Source organism: Hemiscyllium ocellatum, chromosome 19 (assembly GCF_020745735.1).
Source record: "Hemiscyllium ocellatum isolate sHemOce1 chromosome 19, sHemOce1.pat.X.cur, whole genome shotgun sequence".
NCBI lineage: Eukaryota > Metazoa > Chordata > Chondrichthyes > Orectolobiformes > Hemiscylliidae > Hemiscyllium > Hemiscyllium ocellatum.
In genome coordinates, this window is record NC_083419.1 from 46,135,613 (window position 1) to 46,157,683 (window position 22,071).

Below are 22,071 nucleotides of genomic sequence, written 5' to 3' on the forward strand. Positions count from 1 at the left end.
AAGTCCACCTTGGAGGATGGTCACCCGAAGGTCCAAGGCTGAAATTCCTGGACCACTGAAGTGTTCCCCAACTGGGAGGGAACACTCCTGCATGTGTCTTAACTCACAGCAGATCCCATTCCCCTAGCATCCCTGAGGTCTTATGACCGACACTGACTCCTAGTCAAGAAATGTCTTGATTTTAAAATTTTCATGTTTGTTTTCAAATCACCACATAACCTTGCCCCTCCCAATCTCTATAATCTCCTCTGTTCCAGCAACCCTGAGATATTGGTGTTCCTCTAATTCCAACCTCTAATGCACTCCCATTTTTAATCACTTCACCATTGGAGGAGTCCTCGGATGTCTAGGCCCCAAGTTCTAGAATTCCCTCCCTACATCTCTCTGCCTTTCTTCCTCACTTTTAATCCTTCGAGACACTCTATAAAACCTAACTGATCAAATGTATGAATATCTGACCTAATATCACCTCCTATAGCTCAGGTTCAAAATTTTGTTTGGTAATGTTCCTGTGATGTGCCTAGAGACATTTCATTACACCAAAGGTGCTTTATGAATGTAAGTTGTCATTGTTGTTGTTGCTGCTTTGGTTCAGCCACAGTCTCAGTTGCCTGTCGAGCATGGCCAACCCTGATATAACTGTTAAACTGAGAAATGCTGTATCCAACCTTTCTCACATCTCTGGATTAACAAGACTGCCTACTTTCACTTCCCTATGTCATTTGACCACAACCTTTCCTCAGTTCATCTCTTGCCTAAATTCTCAGACATACCTTAGTTATTTCTCAGCTTGACAATTCTCGTGCTGTCCCTTATCATCCACCTTTCCCACTGGATAAAAATTCATCCAAAACTCTATACTTTAATTTGCTCACAATCACATCATTTTCGCACCCCGTCCTTGCTAACGTTTACAGATTCCACAGCCCATTAAATGTCCCAATTTTATAATTCTCAACTTAATTTTTAAATTCCTCCATGGCCATGGCCCTCCTGGCATTTCCTTTTGTCTTAAAAAGTTTTAAAGATATCCGTATATGTGTGTGTAGTAAGTGCAGAGTGTCTTAAGTCTGTGAGGGGGTGCATGTGAGTGTGGGAATGTGTGCGTCTATACGCATCTGTGCATATGTGTGTCCAAGTGTATGTGTGTATAGGAGTGCCTGTGTGTGTGTGTGAGTGTGTATGTAGGAGTATCTGTGTGTGTGTATCGTGCAATGGTGGTCACCTGTAATGTGACATGAACCCAAGATCCCGGTTAAGGCCCACCCCATGGTGTTTTATACATCTTCGACATGAATCTCTCTGTAATTTCAGATCTTCAGCTGAATTGAATGTGTGTTTTATCATCCTTTGTATTACTTGAACTGGTTTCTGTTATATTAAAAATCTATTCAGAGGTTAATCATTTTATTACTCTTCATAGTGTCCCCTCCACTACTGACTGCTCCACAGTGGCATCACTCACACACAGGTCAGCTTTCAGATCTCTCCTTCCATCTACCTCTCTGACAATTGACAACCCTGGCATCACTTCTGTGCGCTGAAATTCTCTGTCTAACCCCAAATCACCAACAAGGTAAACTATTTCCAAATTATCTTGTAAAGTTGGAATCCACAGAGTGCTTTTTATTCATGCAGTGGATGGCAAGCTTGCAGAAATTAGAGTTTCATTCCCAGAAATCGATGTTGCCTGTGATCTTGGAGCCATGCTATCTTTTTCTGATATACCTCAGGTTCCAAAGGCCGGTAGAAATCTCCTTGGAACTGGCAGGAAACCCATAAGAGCACTAAAAAGGCAACTAAGCTCTTATTTAGCCCTGCATTGTGACAGTCCCTGCTAGTGCGTAACGTGCAGAAGGTAAGTCTACAATGAAAAGTCATTGTTGGATGACATTAACCTGCTAGCAATAGTATCAGGGCAGAAAATCAGCATGTCCATGCTTTGCCACAGTGAAAGGAGTATATCTTTCATTCTTATCTTTGGGAATGGCATGAAATTCTTACCTGCATTGCCCTGCACCATGGGAGCTGCCAATTGTGCAGTTGCTTGGATGTCTGAGGAGAAACTGCAGCCGTAACAACATTGAAATACCTAAACAGTAGCTGCCTTCTCGATAACCAGAAGCAGCTCCACAGAACAGAGAATAGAGATAGAGTTGCATCTCAAAGGAGGCAATGCACCCTGCACAAGGGCTAATGTACCAAGTGTCAGCTTGCTTCATTTCTCTGAACGAAGCAAGGCATCTTGGGGGCAGACCTATGACCAAGGAGAGCAGCAAGCAGCCGTACCTTGCCTGTGGCTGTTAATGGGCCAACAATCATTAGTTTCCCATTTCTTCTGGGGATCTTCAGGTGACATCTTCAAGATTTTATAATCTAGTGCCTATTATGCACCACCCAACTTCCTTCTCTCTCATTTGCCAAGGCCTCCAGTGATATAGTGAGGTGATTGAAGCCCAGGTAGCTGTCAGCTTTGCTTCACTCTCAGGATTACCACCAGTGCAGAGGGTGATTCAACCCTTGTGGCACTCAAGGAGTCATCAGAACAAGCAAGAGTTTCCATTTCCTGAATAGGCAGCTTGTCAATGATCCATCACAAGAATATTAAACATGACTGTGCCAGATATCCAGGCAACTTTCATAATTCTTTCATTCTCCAACAGTCTCAAATTGTACAAGCATTCTCTCCAACAGCCTCAATCATAGGTTCCCAGAAGACAACATATTCACATTCAAGACCTAGCCGCCAACTCCAGTAAGGGACCCAACCACAGAAATTCAGGAGAGACATGTCAGGGGTCAGTTCACAACCATAGTCACCATCAGGAAGCCATTGGTTTGCTATAAGTGTCTTTCCAGTGTCTTCACGAATCTGAATGTTCTGCAAGATGCTTCAGCAAGGGTCTCCAGGATTGTGTGGCCTGCTGTGTCCCTCAGGATATGATACTGAAAGAGGAGTGGAGTTGGAGCAAGGGGAATGTGGAGAGAGTGTCTGACACCTAAGGAGAAGGAGACTGATGTCCCATTGGTATCTCTAGCCTAACATTATACACAAAAGATGGGATCTCTAGAACCCAATATGTGTGGTCCTGGTTCCATGTGATCTCACGGTGTTAATGATGTTGTCTATTGATTAACATAGTTTGGACAAATTCAATATACTACATCTCCACTTCCTCCAAAATCTTTTATCCTACCCATTTAAACCATTCAGATTTAACCATTAAAATTTCCCCCTTATTCACACTCACCCTCACCCCTAAATACTCTTTGGCTGACAGCTTCAATCTCCGATAATATTCCCAGTCCTTCACGAGGAATGATGGGATGGACACAATGCATATTAGAGTCATAGAGTCATACAGCACAAAACCATATCCTTCAGTCCAACTCATTGCCGCCAACCAGACATCCTAATCTGACCTAGTCTCATTTATCAGCATTTGGCCAAATCCTTCTAAACCCATCCTATTCACATACTCATCCAGATGCCTTTTAAATGTTGCAATTGTACCCACCTCCACCACTTCCTCTAGTAGCTCATTCCATCCCCGCAGCTCCCTCTGCATGAAAAAATTAACCCTCAGGTTCTTTTTAAACCTTTCCCCTCTCATCTTAAACCTATCTCCTTCAGTTTTGGACCTTGACTATTCACCCTATTCATGTCCTTCATGATTTTATAAATCTCTGTAAGGTCACCCCTCAGACTCTAATGGTCCAGGGAATGTTCTTCTAGGAAGGGTTATTGTTTAGTAGACTAAGATTCTAATGGCTGGCCTGTGAGCTGTGGCACTGATGAAGATCTGAATGTAATGACAGGAGTGTACTGGGCTAAAAGAATAACCAACCCAGGTAACAAATCTTCACAATATGAACTATTTTTAAAAAATGATAAAGAGGAAAGCAACAGGTCTGAGTTTGGATCCTCTCCTTTTTCTTCTGCATTGTCCAATGGAAAGAGTGACAACAGCAGTCTGAGAAAATGGAGCATTTTATGATGCCTTGAAAATCTCTACAATCACAATGACAATCAAACAACAAATCGACTCTTCACACACCTCAACTGAAGACTGCTTCTCATGTTGGACAAAATTCGTGGGATGTCAACAAATTGCGAGGTTATACCATCATAAATAATAATAGATAGCGGAAGATCCAATGAAATGTTTTGGGATTCATTCATGATGATCTGATGAAAGTAGTCTTTCTGGGATCCTTTCTGCACAACTGTGTCCTGAGAAAGCTCTTTTGCAATGCACTGATCTGCAGACTTGATGGAAGATTGGACAACAGCACGATGTCACCTCCCTGGAATTCATAATCTCATTGGAGAGTTTGGACACGTTCAATGTTGAGAGCTTTAAATCCTGCATGTTCATAGAATCATAGACTGTCTGCAGTATGGAAGCAAGCCATTTGGCATCCAGTCCAGATGACAACTCTCATTCACAACACTTTGTCTTAAAGAAGATTTAAACTCTGGTTCAGAGTCACAATGGACTTGAACTATTAACTCTGTTTCTCTCTTCACAGATGCAGCCATACCTGCTGAGATTCTCCAGCGCTTTTCGGTGTTTATTTAAATTAAAATTGCAGGTTGCATGAGAGTAGGGTAGACAAGCAGGAAGCTGGAAAAACACAGCATGCCAGGCAGCATCAGGAGGTGGAGAAGTCAACGTTTTGAGTGTAACCCTTCTTCAGTCTTGAAGAAGAGTTACACCCGAAATGTTGACTTCACTCCACCTCCTGATGCTACCTGGCATGCTGTGTTCTTCCAGCCTCCTGCTTGTCTACCTTGGATTCCAGCATCTGCAGTTTTTTTTTGTCTATATCTAAGGTTGCATGTTTCTGAGCTGAAACTTCTCACTGAGCTTCGAACTTTGAATATTTAAGAGAAAGAGTCAAGTTCCATAATCAGAGCAACTCTTTTGCTTGCTAATTTCACAAGGGCAAAGTGTCTCTGAACATAACTGCGGAATTTTTTTCCATTTTAGGTGCAAGTTTCCATTTTCCTCCAATGTCTTTTCTCTGGACTGGTAACAATTCTTCCTGTTCTTGAAGCAGTTGTGTTCATTCACATCTTCACATGAATCTCTGTCTGAAGCTCACTTATGGGGGGGGGGTTTGGAGGGGCTTTATTCTCTTGCATTCATTTATCAAGCAATTACTGCAATTGTTTGCTTTCCACTAAAACATTTCTTTTTCAATCTCTCAGTCTTCCTTTTCTGGACAATTTTGTTAATGTGAATTTAAAATCCTGTCTTTTGCTTAAAAATGCTATTTGCTCAATCTGAACTTCTTCATTCATTGACTATGATTTTCTCCCTAACAGCCACTGTGGCAATATGAATAATTCACAGTCTCAGTATTTTTCAGGTAAAGGAATTGCCATATCAGGTTGTAGTTGCTGTTTTATGGGATTGGTGTCTTCAGTGGAATTATGATACAAGTGCATCTCTGCATCAATCTGTGAACAAGTGTGATGTTACTCAATTGGATAGCAGAGACTTTACAAAGGTTGCAAATATCTATGCTGTTTTCAAAGGGCGCAGTCAAATCCAAGGCGTTCTCCTTCACCAAATCATAACTGTTAATGTGGTCATCATTCCCAGACATCTTTTCTCAAAAAATGAAGGAACCCACAAAATCTATGGCCCTAGGAATAGAGTTTCATCAAGGTTGATTCACAGCATAATGGAGGAAGGTCTGCTTCCTTTGCTACTGCTGAACAAAGAAACTATTCAAGCATTTCTGTTTAATAAGGAAGAATAATGATCAGGGATTACTAGAATATTGGTGCTATCTCTCCCATTATAATGCAGAGCAGCCATCACCTGCCCTTGCATCCTTGGAATAGCTCCTTGGCTCAGTAACTGAATATTGGAAGGTCAAAAAAGCTTAGGCTTCAGCCACAGTGTGAAATCTGAAAGAATAGATACAGTAGTTCCTGTATCCAAACTAACTTCTGCTTTCTCACCATTAACTATATGTCAGCCAACCAGAATTCATCCTATAAATCTGCAAAATCAAGTAGCAGAAAGCCTGTAGTGGATCTCTTATATATGGGTAGTAGAAATTGTCTAATGTGACTGTTATGTCCTCCTAGAAGAGTACGTCCTGCATCTCAACATCCTCAAATCTTTGGACACTTGCTGACTATTACAGTCTATTCTCATCTTTTCATCCTCCTGATACCATTCTGAAATGGCCTCTGTCATAGAATTCACGACACTCGGTGTTACTGGCTGGGCCAATGTGATCTTTCAATAGTGGCAACTGCACCCTCTTTCTTTCTTCACTTGCTATTGGCAGTCCATTTATTTCCCACTCTATCTTACACACTAAGGTCCCAGTTCCACATGGTAAAATCTCACTGACATATACTAATTAATGAGCTCAGTATACTTCAATACATTCCATAAAGATTTATTAACACCAGAGCTAAGACTGTTGCAGGACAATTGTACTGTACATTTACATTCCTGCCAAGTGAGTTTGATAACTCCAGCCTAGATAGTGTTAACTTTATTTCTAACCAATGTTAAGCCAAATATCACAAGTTTAAAATTTGTGTTTTGGACAGAGCCAATTCTTTTCTAAATTTAAGAAATTCAGGTGCCAAGTTACAGCGCTTAGTGTTCAAGTATGTGTATCTAGAGATTAATTCCTTCTTGACCTCAGAATGTTATGTAACCGATTCACTGTTCTTGTTGTTGATTCAAAATAAAATTGCGACGATTGTATAAAAATGGAAGTTTCTGTGGCTCAATGCTTTTGTTCACATATACACAGTTGAAAGGAGAAATTCTTATGCCCAGCCTAAGTCAGTCTGTTGAAAACGTAATATTCAGATTCTCCCAAAACTGTAAATGCAAGAAGAGCGCAATAAACTATTATGAACAAGTGGCTTAAAAATGTCATTCCAGCTAATTCTTACATTGCATATTTGCCAAATTTATAACAAAACTGCATAGACATACCTTAATAATCTAATTTAAAAGATTAACCTAATACTTCTTTCCCATTGTATTAAAAATAGTTTCCTCATCACTAAAACAGTTGCGATCACTTGTGGAGCTCTTGGCAAAATCAGTGCATGTGTTTCTTATTAATTGAAGTTATTTTATAACTTCATCACCTGGCATCAGAATATACAGGAAATCTGTCTGCCTTCTGGTCAGGGGCAATGACAAATGATAAAAACATCAGTGAAATCATATTCTAATTGTAACAAGAGTTTGACATAATCAGTTAACATTTGCTCTGAAACAATCAACTATTGTTCACAAGAAACCTGGAAACATATAAAATGGGAGCAAGCTTAGGCTATTTGGCCCATCGAGTCTGCTCTTCTGCACCTCTGGATGCTGCCTGGTTTGCTGTGTTCTTCCAACCTCTCGCCTGTCTACTTTGGATTCCAGCATCTGCAGATTTCTTTGTCTCCTCCTATGATCATGGCTGATCCTGTAAGTCAATCCAAACACCTGCACTCTCCCTATATCCCTTGCCACTTTTGGTGTTTATGATACATTCTATTTCTTTTTTAAATATATTCAGTTACTTGGTCTCCACCCCCCTATGTAGTATAGAGTTCCACAGGTTACTATCTGAGTTGAGAAAGTTCTCTTTTTTTTAATCTTAATCATAAATACTCTGTATCCTGGAACTCCCGGCAAAGGGGAACATCATGCCTGAATCCTGTCAGAATTGTTTGTGTTATAATTAATCCATCATTTTTCAGTATTCCATTGAATACAGACTTAATCAGCCTAATCTCCTCATATTACAAATCTGTATTCCCAGGAATCAGGCTGGTGAGCCTTCACTGAACTCCTCTATGGCTGTATATTTTTTCTTTGATAAGGCAACCAAAATTATGCACAATACTCCAGGTATGGTCTCGGGAAGGCCCTTAACATCAGTAGCAACAAAACCTTTGCAATGAAGATCAAAATCGCATTTGCCTTCCTAATTGCATGCTGTACTTGTTTGATGCCTGTGTCCCAGAGCTGTTCCCTGAAACACTATGCGAGTTGCTGCATGCACCAAACAACCCACCGCTCTGTGGCTGACCATTTCAACTCCCCCTCCCACTCCCTCAAGGACATGCAAGTTCTTGGGCTCCTTCACTGCCAAATCAAATCCACTGGCCAACTGGAGGAAGAACATTTCATCTTCCGCCTTGGGAACTTTCAACCACATGGCATCAATATCAACTTCACTAGTTTCCAACCTCATCCCAGATCCACACCTCCAATTCGGCACCACCCTCTTGCTCAGTCCTACTTCCCAAGTTCCCATCGACCCACTCCACCCTCCCCACTGACCTATCACAATCACCCCCCCACCTGCATTCACCTACCACCTTCCCACCTACCTTCTCCCCAGCTCCACTTCCATCCCCCTATTTATCTCTCATCCCCCTTCCCCCTGCATATTCCTGATGAAGGGAATATGCCAGAAACATCAACTCTCCTGCTCCTCGGATGCTGTCTGACCTGCTGTGCTTTTCTAGCACCATTCTTTTCAACTCTGACTTTACAATATCAGCAGGCCTCACTTTCTCCTAGTCTCTGAATTGCCTTGAAGCCTCTTTGCTTTCTTCTTAATCTTGAAAATCTATCTAGTTTTGTGTCATTTGCAAACTTGAAAATATTACATTCAATTCATTCATCCAAATTATTGGAATATATTGTGAATAGCTAAGGCCTGAGCATTGATCCCCTTGGTACTGCAACAATCCATATTTAGCATGGTCCTCTGTCTTATGATCCTGCTCCACAGCTACTTGATGAAGGAGCAGCACTCCAAAAGCTAGTGCTTCCAAATAAACCCGTTGGACTATAACCTGGTGTTGTGTGATTTTTAACTTTAACCTTCCTAAGGTAGCCGTCTGTCTTGTGACTGCAATATGCTTCAAAGTGGCCAGGTGAGAATTTCAGAAATCTGCATTATTCAGCCTCAAACAGCATAACCTGAACAACACTGCTTTCCTTGAAACTGGGTACCTTACTTCTATCCTTTGAAGGTTGCATTCAAACGGGTTGGAATTTATATCGGTGGGGGAGGGGCAGTGTAATCACAGATTGACCACCCGACCCCCACCCCCACTCTACAAATGGCATAGTGTCATAGGCATTTCTGTCCCACACAGGGGACATGGGTGGGAAAACATTTTGGAAAAGCAAATCAGAGCAGGACTTATACACTTAACGGTAAGGTCCCGGGGAATGTTGCTGAACAAAGAGACCTTGGAGTGCAGGTTCATAGCTCCTTGAAAGTGGAGTCGCAGGTAGATAGGATAGTGAAGAAGGCATTTGGTATGCTTTCGTTTATTGGTCAGAGTATTGAGTTTAGGAGTTGGGAGGTCATGTTGCAGCTGTACAGGACATTGGTTAGACCACTGTTGGAATATTGCAGGCAATTATGGTCTCCTTCCCATCAGAAGGATGTTGTGAAACTTGAAAGGGTTCAGAAAAGAATTACAAGGATGTTGCCAGGGTTGGAGGATTTGAGCTATAGGGAGAGGCTGAATAGGCTGGGTGTTTTCCCTGGAGCATCGGAGGCTGAAGGGTGAAACCTTATAGAGGTTTATAAAATCATGAGGGGCATGGATAGGATAAATAAAAAAGATCTTTTCTCTGGGGTGAGGAGTTCAGAACTAGAGGGCATAGATTCAGGGTGAGAGGGGAAAGATATAAAAGGGACCTAAGGGGCAACGTTTTTACACAGACGGTAGTACGTGTATGGAATGAGCCGCCAGAGGAAGTGGTGGAGGCTGGTACAATTACAGTATTTAAAAAGCATCTGGATGGATATATGAATAGGAAGGGTTTGGGGGGATATGGGGCAAGTGCTAGCAATTCGGACGAGATTAGGTTAGGATAACTGATCGACATGGACGAGTTAGACCAAAGCATCTGCTTCTGTGCTGTAAATCTCTATGACATTGACGTTTAGTGCCTCCAATAGGCACAAGGATCCCATGAGCGAAGCATCCAACCCCTGGCCAGGCACCAGCCTGAAATCTGCCTGTGTGAATAGGCTATTGGTCACCTGCTGCCATAGATTAAATCCCAGCAGTGGTGGGAAAATGCCCTCAACTGACTTGTAAAGGGTGTTAATAAGTCCATGGACAGGCTGAGTTGTAAAGTTACAATGGAAGTGGGCAGGAACAGTGCTCATAGCATTGCAGCCAATTGTACCGCCTCAGTGTGCCCTCAAAATCCAGTTCCCAATCTTTCACCACCACACTCGCCATGGTTTCTCCAGTTTATCAGATATTAAAGATCTGTGCTATATGCTTCCTATTTTGGTTGTGCACTTCACCCATGAAGGGGTCACATGATGTACGAGCCCCTCAGTGGGGTGTCTTTGTGAGTTGTGATTCCCCTCAGGGAATTGAGTTGTGAGTTGTGATTCCCCTGTGGGTCCATCTCTCAAACCCACACTTTTCTGTATCATGATATATAAAGTGATTTCATCATAATTCTTTATTTTTAGTGGTGAATATTTATTAATACAGAGTAATACTGGAATAAGTACACAATCATGGGCTCAATAACTTTCAAACTCATCAAAAGTGTTTCCTATACTCTTCATTTAAACATCAGCTGACTGTTTTGGGAAAAAGATTAGAATAATTCTAATGTTGCTAATTATCCAATGTCAATAAAAGGGACAATATTTCTTTTGGGTATTATTTACAAGGACAATAAGTGCTGCAGATCTGATGGATCATGGAAGAGTGGGTTGATTTTAGTCCCAAATCCTCATTGCAATGGACTTGTCAAGCTATCAACACTACCCATCTCTGAGGAAATTTCCAAATCCAGAGAGAGGAAAAATTAAGTAGAGCAACCACATGCAAGGGGTTTGATCATTAATGGAAACAGGTATTAACCTTGAAAGATTAGCAATACAGCAGAACAGCAGATAATATGTGTGTAAACCAATAGCAGAAAATGCAGGAGACAAATTTTACTGGAACTGCGTATCTAACACTGAATCAATGAAAACAATTTATCAGACCTGAGTCAGCTGGCTAAGAATTGTCTCCTATAACAACCTTTTTGAAGGATTATGAAATTAACAATACAGGAACTTAGAAAGAAGCCTAAGTTAAAGTGGATAAATTCAATGTTAGATCAGTAGAGAAAAAAAACAAAAAAAGATTGAATTGAAAGAAAAAGAGAAGCAGAAAATTTCAAAGTTTTTAAAATTTACAACCACAATTAAAACCTGAAAAGGTGAGACACCACACATGTCATATTTAATTGTCAATGTCAGAATGGTGGTTTGGGAATAATTAACATTTATCATATTGTTAAAGCAATACTTATCCAGGAATAGACAAGATTTAACTTTCTATGCTGAGATTAGTTTCTATCTGCCACATAGACATATCATAACTTAATATCATTCAATGTAATTAAATGACAAGTCAGAAAGCAAGATGCTATTTTCATAAAGCTAAAAGATGATAGATACAACTGCAGCAGTAGGTTTAGCTATTTGCGCATCTGTCCCAGCCTGGTGTTGCTAAACCACATTCACATAAATAATGGTGAATGCCGTTAGTCTTATCAATCTTAGAAAAAAATTAGTAGGAGTGAAATACATTATAGAATCATACACTGTTACTTAGAAGAAGCAGGTTATTTTTCCTATGTATTGCACTGTTTTCCTTCACAAATCAGATAATTTAATTCCATTCCTGCTTCCTCTCATATAATGCCTAATTTCACCTTCAACCATCTAATTCTCCTCAAACATCATCTGAGCTATGCTTTAACAATGGTTTGTGGCACAAAATTCCACTTTGTAAATATCTGGTATATAAAAAGATTTACTGTAGCCTCTTCTTTCAATGTTTTATATTTAGTTAAATTTGGGCTCTTGTTTTTTTATCTCACCAAATCAGTGTGAGCAACTTACCCTTAAAAAAAAATAATCTTTTGGAAGATTTAATACCTGTATTGTTAACTTACATAGCTGTTCGGAAAATATCTTGTATCTCTCCATAAATTGTAATAATTCAGCAGATCTCAAGTACGTCTCCTCCATTTATGCCCCAGGAGAGAGACAGCCTATATCACCTCAGGAGAAAGCTTATTTTCCTTTCCAGCTTTTCCAAAGGTGTTGCGGTTCCAAATAATATTGGTGAGACCGGAACCTTACAAGTTCTGTCATTACAAAAGAGCGTGTCAGTTCATTGCTAATGCATGTTGGAACCCTCTACTATGCTCAAAAGCAGACAAACCAATCTGAGAAATACACACAGAGTCTGTCTAGTGCTCATTCCAGACGTCTTCTCCCAGAGAGATAGATCTCATTTAACTAAGCTCAGAAATCACAGACACAGGAATAATGCCTTATATGATTGCCTTCTCAGTATTTATCCAGTTATTCATCTGGATACCGATTAGTCAGATTAGCTTGAGCCAAGTGAAGGCCTGCTTATGATGGCTTCCCCTCCAGATCCTACTCCCTTTAATATGATTAACAATGTCCTCAAATTTCAGATTACCTGGTCTGCCATGGAAGAATAATTTGGGTGTAATCTTTTATGTTATAACACTCAACCTCAAAGAAGCTTTCCTCAAGGAAAACTGAGGTCATTGCAACAATTGGATGTGTGAATATTTAATACATTTAAAAATGTTTAGGTAAGTACATGCATAAGAAATGTTTGGAGGGATATGGGCCAAGCACAGTTAGGTGGGACTAGTTTAATTTAGGATTGTGGTCAGCATGGACTGGTTGGTTCATGCATTGCTATGTAAATTTTGTAACGATGAGCAGAAATTATGGATTCAATATAAATTCAAGTAATTTCTGTATGGAAAGTGGATGCGGTGTGTAGGAAAGTTCCTCAATATCATAAACTTTCCCAAACCCTCAAAAAGTTACAGAAATTTGACCCAGTGAATCAATCTCTCTGCACCGGTCACCTACACAAACAAGAAGTGGCATTATACTTGCTTGGGCCTTAGGCCCGGTTTGGGGACCTTTCATTGATTAAGCCAAGATACCTTATCTCAACCGCTAAACTTACTGAATTCAATCAGGCCTCAAAATTGCATCGATTGAAAAGTCCTGATGCCACTCTTGGCAAGAGAATTACCTGATGCACAAAAGTGTCTTAAAAGTTACATTGCCTCTCAAATAGAATATTGCATTGTTACTCAAGCAACTCTTGCATGGTATTTGTCCAAAAGCTTACCTTGAGTAGATTTTTACATATCTATTAAAGGCAGTTATTTCTAGAGTGTAGTTCGGGGTAGAAACACAGAGGCTGAATCACCACATACCAGCTGCTGGTTCTAAAGTATCATTTGGGATAGATTGAAGATGCTCACCAGTCAATTGTGTGGAAACGTTGGTTGAGAGAGTGTTGCCGGAAAAGCACAGCAGGTCAGGCAGCATCCAAGGAGCAGGAGAATCAATGTTTTGGGTCGGAGCTCTTCATCAGGAATGCGGCCAGGTCAAGGAAGGGGAGGGAGGTGTCAGAAATGGTCCAGGTGAATCTAATGTCAGTTGGAATATGTTGCTGAAGTTGACGAATTGTTCGACCTCCTTGTGGGAGCACAAAGTGGCGCCAATGCAGAGATCAATATAGCGGAGAAAGAGGTGGGGAGTGGTGCCAGTGTAGTTCCGGAAGATGGACTCTTCTATGTAGCCAATTGTATAAGGTGGGAGGGTACAGGGGTTTCCTTTCCCCAAAACTCAGTGTAGCCTACATCTTCTCATTGTTCAATGTGGGACCATCATGAACTGGAAAGGTGTCAAATGATTGAAAATATTCATTTTTATTCAGCAAAAGCAAAGGAAAAACTTAACAATACTTGCATTTTTTTTTGCAACTGACATGGAGAGACAGTCAGGTAGCAACAAATTTATCATCAATGAGTGATCACTGCACCCAGCAGTCTGTTAGAAGCAGGTGTTAATTAAGTCCTGCTTGCCTTGTTGTGCCCAATGTTGTGGCACTCCTTCATATGATGTTCCAATTGCACAATGTCTACAACTTCCTCCCCAGATGACTGCTGCTGCTGCTCTCCCAGATCTTAAGCTTCTATCACATCCCCTCTTTGCCTCCTCTATCTATGTAGAGCACAGAATATGAGTATTATGCAGCACACGCTGTCTGAACCATACTGCAAGACCTCTCTGAGACCAACCAAAGCGTCTGAATCTCATCTTTAGCAGATTGATCATTGCTCCGCAATGGTCTTCATCAAAGAATGGGCAGCATTGTATCTACATTTGGCCTCAGTCAAGGTGTTGTGTAAATTGGTGGTTGGCTACTGGAGGGAAGGCCTTACTATCAGTCACCATCCTTGAAAGGCATCTAGCCCTTGTTTCACATACTTCCTTATATAATCCGGCATGGAGGACTCCAACAAAGAGGGATGAGGATCTTTGACATCGAGTCTTTATTCTTACAAGTGGTGTTGTGCATCTACAGGAGATTATAATTGCTGAATGATTACTGCTACCTTGTACCCCAAATCCCACATTATCCAAGAAGACAGTGTTTTTCAATGCCAGACGGTCAATCTAGTCTTATGGCAGAATTGTTTCCTTGAGAGATGATAAATGAAAAGGCACGCTGTTCAGTATCAGCACCATACAAACAACAATTAAATGTGATGTTTTTCTTGCCTTTCACATGGTGGGGAAGGTGGGCCAGCTTTTGGTTGGCAATCCAAATCAAATTATTTTAAATGATAACTCCTAGTATCTGCTCCAGCCTCAATCGTTTTCCCTCACCTTTAAAGATACTTGCTTGACAAAGTGCTAGGCAGTTTTAATTGGTGCTAGCCACCCAGGAAATTGGCTCCTGCTAATGAATCTGACAATGAACAGTATGATTAGCACTGTTTGGCTACAGACACAAGAAAATAATCAGGCAGTACAAAGTTGGTGTGCTGTCAGCATTGCAAACAACAACTGCAGAGTAATCATGTATTGCAATTCCTGCATCCATTTTTGGAGGTTCTCCAACTCAGCATGATGTTTAGATTGTGGGTGTCAACACTTTACCATTATTTAGGTCTCTAACCCATGTCCTATTTTCCACCAACTCCCCTGCCCAAAGTGGGGCAGTGGGAAGTGGACCCTCATCATCACCTTTGAGCTGACACCACTCTTCCATCATCTGTCTTCCTTCAAGCAATGAACTCTGTTGCATCTCTCTCACTTTAAGCTCCAACTCTACCATAAATTTCTTTCTAACATATCCTCCTTTATTTCAAACCTGAACCTCTAGTCTAGACAACACTTTGTGATTTTAATCTTCATCTAAAGAATGTGTTCTTATTGCTTTCACTGCCCTCCTTATACCTCTATGCACCATAAAAACCTATGCACGGCCATGCTGACATTCTAAGCATCACCAAATTCCTTTGTGGACTTGTCCTTCCATTCTCTCTAATCTCTGGCACTAAAAATGCCCCTCCTCCCTAACATTAATCTCTATTTTATTGACACCAGTCTGTACACCCCTCCGTCTTTGCCTCAACTTTGGACAAACTGCCACTTTCAAAACCCAAGGCTACAAAATCTCATCTATAAAACATTGTTTTGTTACCTCCCCATCCTCCCTTAAAACCCAACTATTGTTGGATCACTCCTCATGACTGTTCTATTTTGACATTAGCCTCTGCTTTCAACTACATAATTTGAAGTGATTGCTTTTCCCACATTAAAGGCTTTAAATAAATACAAATGGTGATTGTTGTTGATTAAATTTCTGATAATAGTTTGTGTCCTGGAGAAAGAGATACAAAAAGTTTTAAAATACAAGGTCATAATATTTTTAAAGTAATTTCACTAAAAGATACATACATTATGTGATTTGGTGATACAAATACAAACCAAAAAGATTTTGTGTTCAATGTTTTATTTTTAAAGGTGTTAGTTGATCACGAATGTAGTAATGCAATATTATGACTGGTCTGAGGCTAAAGAGTGGCAAAATGAGCCAAAGTCCACAGTCTTTATTACTGTCACACAACACCAGGTTATAGTCCAACAGGTTTAATTGGAAGCATTAGCTTTCGGAGCGACGCTCCTTCATCAGGTGATAGTGGAGGGCTTGATCGTAACACAGAATTTATAGCAAAAATTTGTAGTGTGATGTAACTGAAATTATACATTGAAAAATTGATTGTCTGTTAAGCCTTTCATCTGTTAGAAACTATCACTGTATTCTAACAGATGAAAGGCTTAACAGACAATCAATTTTTCAATATATAATTTCAGTTACATCACAATGCAAATTTTTGCTATAAATTCTGTGTTACCATCGAGCTCTCCACTACCACCTGATGAAGGAGCGACGCTCCGAAAGCTAGTGTGTGTCCAATTAAATCTGTTAGACTATAACCTGGTGTTGTGTGATTTTTAACTTTGTACACCCCAGTCCAATACCGGCATCTCCAAATCATCTTTATTACTGTCCAGAGGCTGACACCTTCCACAACCTGAAAAGCAAATACAAAGGAAAAGAAAAGATCACACTCAGTTGTGGTGCCTCCCATTTATTGTCAATAGCCTGCTAAAAATCATGTCTGGGTTTAGTCACGGAGCTGCTTCTCAGCACAGTCCATAGCTGTGAGTAAGAAAGCAGGTTGAAAGGAAAACAAATCTATACCAATAATCAAGATAAACAGATGGCTAAAATGATCAAATCGAAAATATCTACATACATGCTTTATATTAATATGCTTTCACTTCCTAATTGTATGTTATCATTGCGCTGAAGATGCAGGGAATTGGATGCAGCACTCATTTTATTTATTTAAAAATCACACAACACCAGGTTATAGTCCAACAGGTTTAATTGGAAGCACACTAGCTTTCGGAGCGACACTCCTTCATCAGGTCGCTCCGAAAGCTAGTGTGCTTCCAATTAAACCTGTTGGACTATAACCTGGTGTTGTGTGATTTTTAACTTTGTACACCCTAGTCCAACACCGGCATCTCCAAATCATCACTTTATTTATGTTTTTTTAAGGCCCTTTCCTTAATATCCAAGCATTGCCTAAACTGGAACTGATGCGAGCCAGCGAGCACAAAGGTAATGGGTGAAGGAGACTTTGACAGGACAGAGAAAAGAGTTTAGCAAGTTTACAGATGGTAGGAAAAAGGCTGGCAGTCAGCAACGTGTGAGAATAGGAAGTCTAGAAGTAGCGAAGACAGGGCTTTGTGTTTCAGCAGTAGATGAGCTGATATAGTAAACTTTCACAGATGGAAATAGGTGGTCTTAGTGATTGTCTGGTTTTGTGTTCAAAAGCTCGTGTTGGAGTCAAACATAACACCGACGTTATAAACAGTCTGATTATACTTCAAACAGTTGCAAGGGAAACGGAGTCTGTAGGGAACAAAATTTCTAGTCAAGACTGAACCAAATGGCTTTGCTTTTTTTTCCAATATTTTACCATAAGAAGTTTCTGTTCATTTCATACTGGGGATATCAGATAAGTAAATTGGAAGTTTAGAGTCAGGAATGGAGTCAAGGAAAATAACAGTGAAAAATGCTGGGTGTCATCAATGAGCATGTGGAAAGTATTCTTGTACTTTCAGATGTCATTATCATTAAGCAATATTTATATAAGAAATAGAAAGGGATGAAAAACAACTTGACAAATTTAATAAGAGTTTGATATAGAAGTGATGGGTATGGTGCATGAGATGAAATGGAGTAAATGTAATACATATGAAATTGCAGGAAGTCTTGAACAAGGCACCACACTGGATACTATTAGAAAAGATTAAGGAGTATGCTACAGGAGGAGGAGAAATAACAACAATTCATAAACAAATTTCAAACTTTTAGTCTGTGGGGAGTTATTTTGAAACATTTTTGAAACAGTTCACATTTTTCTTTTAATTTGTGAATAGTACAAAGAGACCAAAGAAGACATCATTTTCAAAGAAAATAAGCAAGTTGCATTTTTTTTTCAAAATTTAAACTGATCTTGGACTTTAATTTGGCTTTGCCTGCAATGGAATTGTAGTAGCAATATAAACACCCAAACACTCAATATCCAACACCAAAAAAGTGAGAAACATACAACAGAGAATCTGAGGTATCTCACATTCAGAATGCCTGGATATGTTTTCATGGATTCAGTGGTAAATTATCAGACCCACAGTGTACCATGACAAAAAATTATAGGTTCCTTATCAGGTTGGTAAGTGTCGTTTCATGAGCACATTATAGAATCATAAAATCCCTAGTAACTTTGTAATTGTAAATATATAAACTATGATTGAAATGGGTAGTTATGGATTGATAGATTTTATGAAGTCTTGCATTTTAAAAAATACCTGTCATGGCATCTCAAACTGCTTACAGTCAATGAACTGCATTTACTGTCATGATGCTGATATTTACCTATTTACTATATCCTAAAAAAAACACATATATTGCAAAAGTTAACGAATTGCTTTTGGGATCTGCATTATTTCACATCAATTCTTCTTTCAACTTTTCTCCTTAACCTCTACTCAGTACAGGAATTCAGTTGAATGTACATTTTTTTCAAGTAACCAATGAGTTTGAAGAGTAAATAATACTGGGCTGTTCTCCTGGGGCCCACATAAGTACATTTGCTTGCAAGGGTCATTAGATGTCAATTAAAAACAGAAAGACTGGTGGATTTCTCTTTTCTCCATCCATGGGATCAACAAAATGAATTGAGTACCAAATAGTATCTTTACCAATACAGACATGTGAAATGGAAGTGTAGTTTTATGGCCCGATGTGGATTTGAGATATTTTGTTGAAATCTGTAAAAGTGGTTTTACTGAAAAGTATTGTGTCCTCATGCTGCTTTAAGCACCAGTATGGATTGGGGTATCTAAAGCAACTATCGCACTCTCACCAAAGTACAATGCCTTTCTGCCAGAAAGGTTAACATTATCCTGAATCCAAACATTTTACAGTTGACAATCAGTATCACTGTCAGCCATGGTTCAGCTGGCAGCACTCTTTCCTTTAAGCAACAAGGTTCAAGTCCCACTACACGGCTTCAGTACAGAAATCTTGGCTGATACTCCAGTGCAGTCCTCAGGGAGTACAGAGAAGCTGTCTTTCAGATGAGATTTTAAACCAAAACCTCATTTGCCAACTCAGGTGGACATAAATGACTTCTATAATGGCACTATTCAAAGATAAACAAGGGAGCTATCCCTGGTGTCCTGGCCAATATTTATTCCTCAACATCATAAAAATAAATTCACATTATCTGATTGTTATTCCATTGTTGTTTGTGAGAGTTTGCTGGGTGCAATTTGCCTGCCATCTCTCCTACAGTGCAGCAGTGACCTCACTCAAAAAAGTACTTCACTGGTTGGAAAGGCAAGGTTTTTCTTCTTACAAGCATGTAACTAGGGAATCTCTAGTCACTCATTTTTAGTCTAGCAAAAGCACTTTCTAATAGATGTCATCAGTGCACCCGAGCAAAACAAAACTCTGTTAAGTAGTCTACTGTTTCCTTCTTGCATTCAGTCAAAATTCAAATGCAGCTAATAGCCAAGAACACAGAATATAGAGAAAAAAATGTCTTATTTTGCTGGAAAGAACAGAAATTCTGTGTTTGGTTACATTATAGACTCCTTTTCATGTCTTCATCTGAGCAAGAAATCAACTTATTTTATCTCTTGCAATATACTGAATGCTTTGAAAAATCAAATGCTTTCTTTACTTTACCATTTTATTCAAGGAAATAGAATCTTCCAGTGGAGAGTGCAACCAAAGATCATACATTTGGCTCCTAAATTGAGATGATTGTTCAATAATGAGAGACTGAATAAATTGGACCTATACTATCTTGAGTTGAGAAGAATGAGAGGTTGTCTCCTTGAAACATATAAGAAGCTGAAGAAGCTTGACAACATCCCCAATGAGAGGTTGTTTTTCTAGTTGGGGGTGCTAGAACACAATGCTCAGTCTCAGGTGAAGGGGTTGATCATTTAGGAATGGGTTGAGGAGAAATTTGTGACTTCTTTGAATCATTGAGGAATTAACAATCCTGAGGATTATGAATGTTCAGCTGTTAAATATATGTGAAGCTGAGATAGCTAGATGCTTGGTCTGACAGGATAATCAAGAGATATGAAGATTGGGCAGGAAATGAGCTGAGGCAGATGATCAACGTTCACAATATTGAATGGCACAGCAGACGCCATGGGCTGCATGGCCAACTTTTTCTCCTATTGCTTATGTAGCTAAGAAAGCTCTCAACAACTCACCTGGATTAAGAGTCTTCATTTCATTTAACTTGACGAGGCACTGCCAAAAAGTGCTTCATTTCAAAGTAAAGCAAACTTTAAGTTGGTCTGCTAAATATGACTCTATGACTAAATAGTACAGAAGTGTAATAGGACCCTGTTTTAATAAAGAAGGTGTATGGACATTAGTGAATTATTGTTTTCAAACAAATTCTTGATAAGATTCCTGTATGAAATTGTCAAATGCAAAATGACCAGCAATATTTAATATGAGTTAGCCAACACTTGTAGTTGGGGATGCTGCTTGGCCAGGATAGCCCAAAGGAAGCAATATATTATTTCATCCCATTCAAGTTTACTAAGAATAACAACTTCGAAAAAGCCAAAAGCTATGAATTGATACAATTTATTCTCACAGCCATGAATATAATGGGGACTGACATGTCTTTTCTTCTACTGCAGTAGACAAGAGGGAAGAGAGTTTGTATTCATTACTCTAAAGTAAAATTAAAATTAAACCATAAAGCTTGAATAAAGCACCTGAATCATTAATGAACATGCTTTTTTAAAAAAAAAATTCATTTGCATTCAGCATATGATGATGGAAACTCCCACTCTCTCTGTTATCCTGCAAATTAACTAAATGTATATACTATTTAGGAACAATGTAGTGAGAAACTTGTGTTTTTGCCTCACTGCCATTTAAATAAAACCTGTAATTCCAAAATCTTATTATCTAGATGGTTTTAATTGCCTTTCTACTGATGTTGGGTGAACAGTTGCTCATTACACACATGGATCGCAGCCCCCTCCACCCTGATGAACAGAATGTCCCGCAATTATTTGGGTTCAGACGTTATTCACCCTCAAAACCTGGTTGTGTAATTTCTGTTTGTATTTACACACTGACAGCACCAATTGTCGCTGGCCCTTTTCATTCCGGCGCCGGGGCCAGTCTGAAGGTGTCGCACACGCACTCTGATAGACAATCCCACACTGGCTGCAGTTTCCTCCCCCGCCCAGCTCTTTAAAGGCCTCTCGCTGTCTCCAAGCCTTTTTGAAAGTTAACTCTTTGATGTTAGCAAATGTTGACAATAACAACGGCTAGTTTCACACATTAATCACATTATATATTACCTTGAGTTAAGTGAAAATCTCGAATCTTCAAACACTGTTTATGATTGCATTATATGATCTTTGGTAATGTATCCAGGAGTAATATAGATGTAGACTCAGGATATTATGAAAACTGATGATCTGATATGAAGTGCAAACCTGTTTTAGTTAAATCACAATTGACAAAGACAAAGGAAAACGACTATGTAGTTTAAACACTGAGGGAGTCAACACTCGTTGCATTAAACACAGACAATATAAGCCTGTTTATACTGCGGCTGTAAATTTGGACCAATATTCGTTTTATTCTTGGGTTTAAGAAACTGTAATTAGGTACAAAAACAAAATACTGTGAATGCTGGAAATCTGGAATTAAAACAGAAAATTCTGGAAATACTCGGCAAATCTGACAGCATAGCGGGGAGAAGAGAGTTTATGTTTTAGACCATGCATCAAGAGATAATTATTTGCAATTCATATGCTTTAGATTTGCGTCGAAAATGAGACTTTTAAGGAAGAACAGAGAAATATGTGGCCAGGTTTATGCGCATAGAATAGAATCATAGATTTTATCACTGGGTAGAGAATTCCACAAAGATTCACAATCCTCTCGAGTGAAGAAACATTCTCTTTCACAACGCAGCTGCATTGGTTCAGGTTATAAGCGTATGTAGTCACCTATGTAAAGTATTTCCCACGTTCCTTCTGCAC

At 39.5% G+C, this 22,071-nt stretch overlaps 1 protein-coding gene across 1 annotated transcript in view; it reads right to left on the minus strand.

The window, feature by feature from the left end:
• The window catches only part of wnt5b (wingless-type MMTV integration site family, member 5b), a 145,122-nt gene that overhangs the window by 52,524 nt on the left and 70,527 nt on the right, over positions 1–22,071 (minus strand). The gene's annotated exons all lie outside the window — the stretch shown is intronic.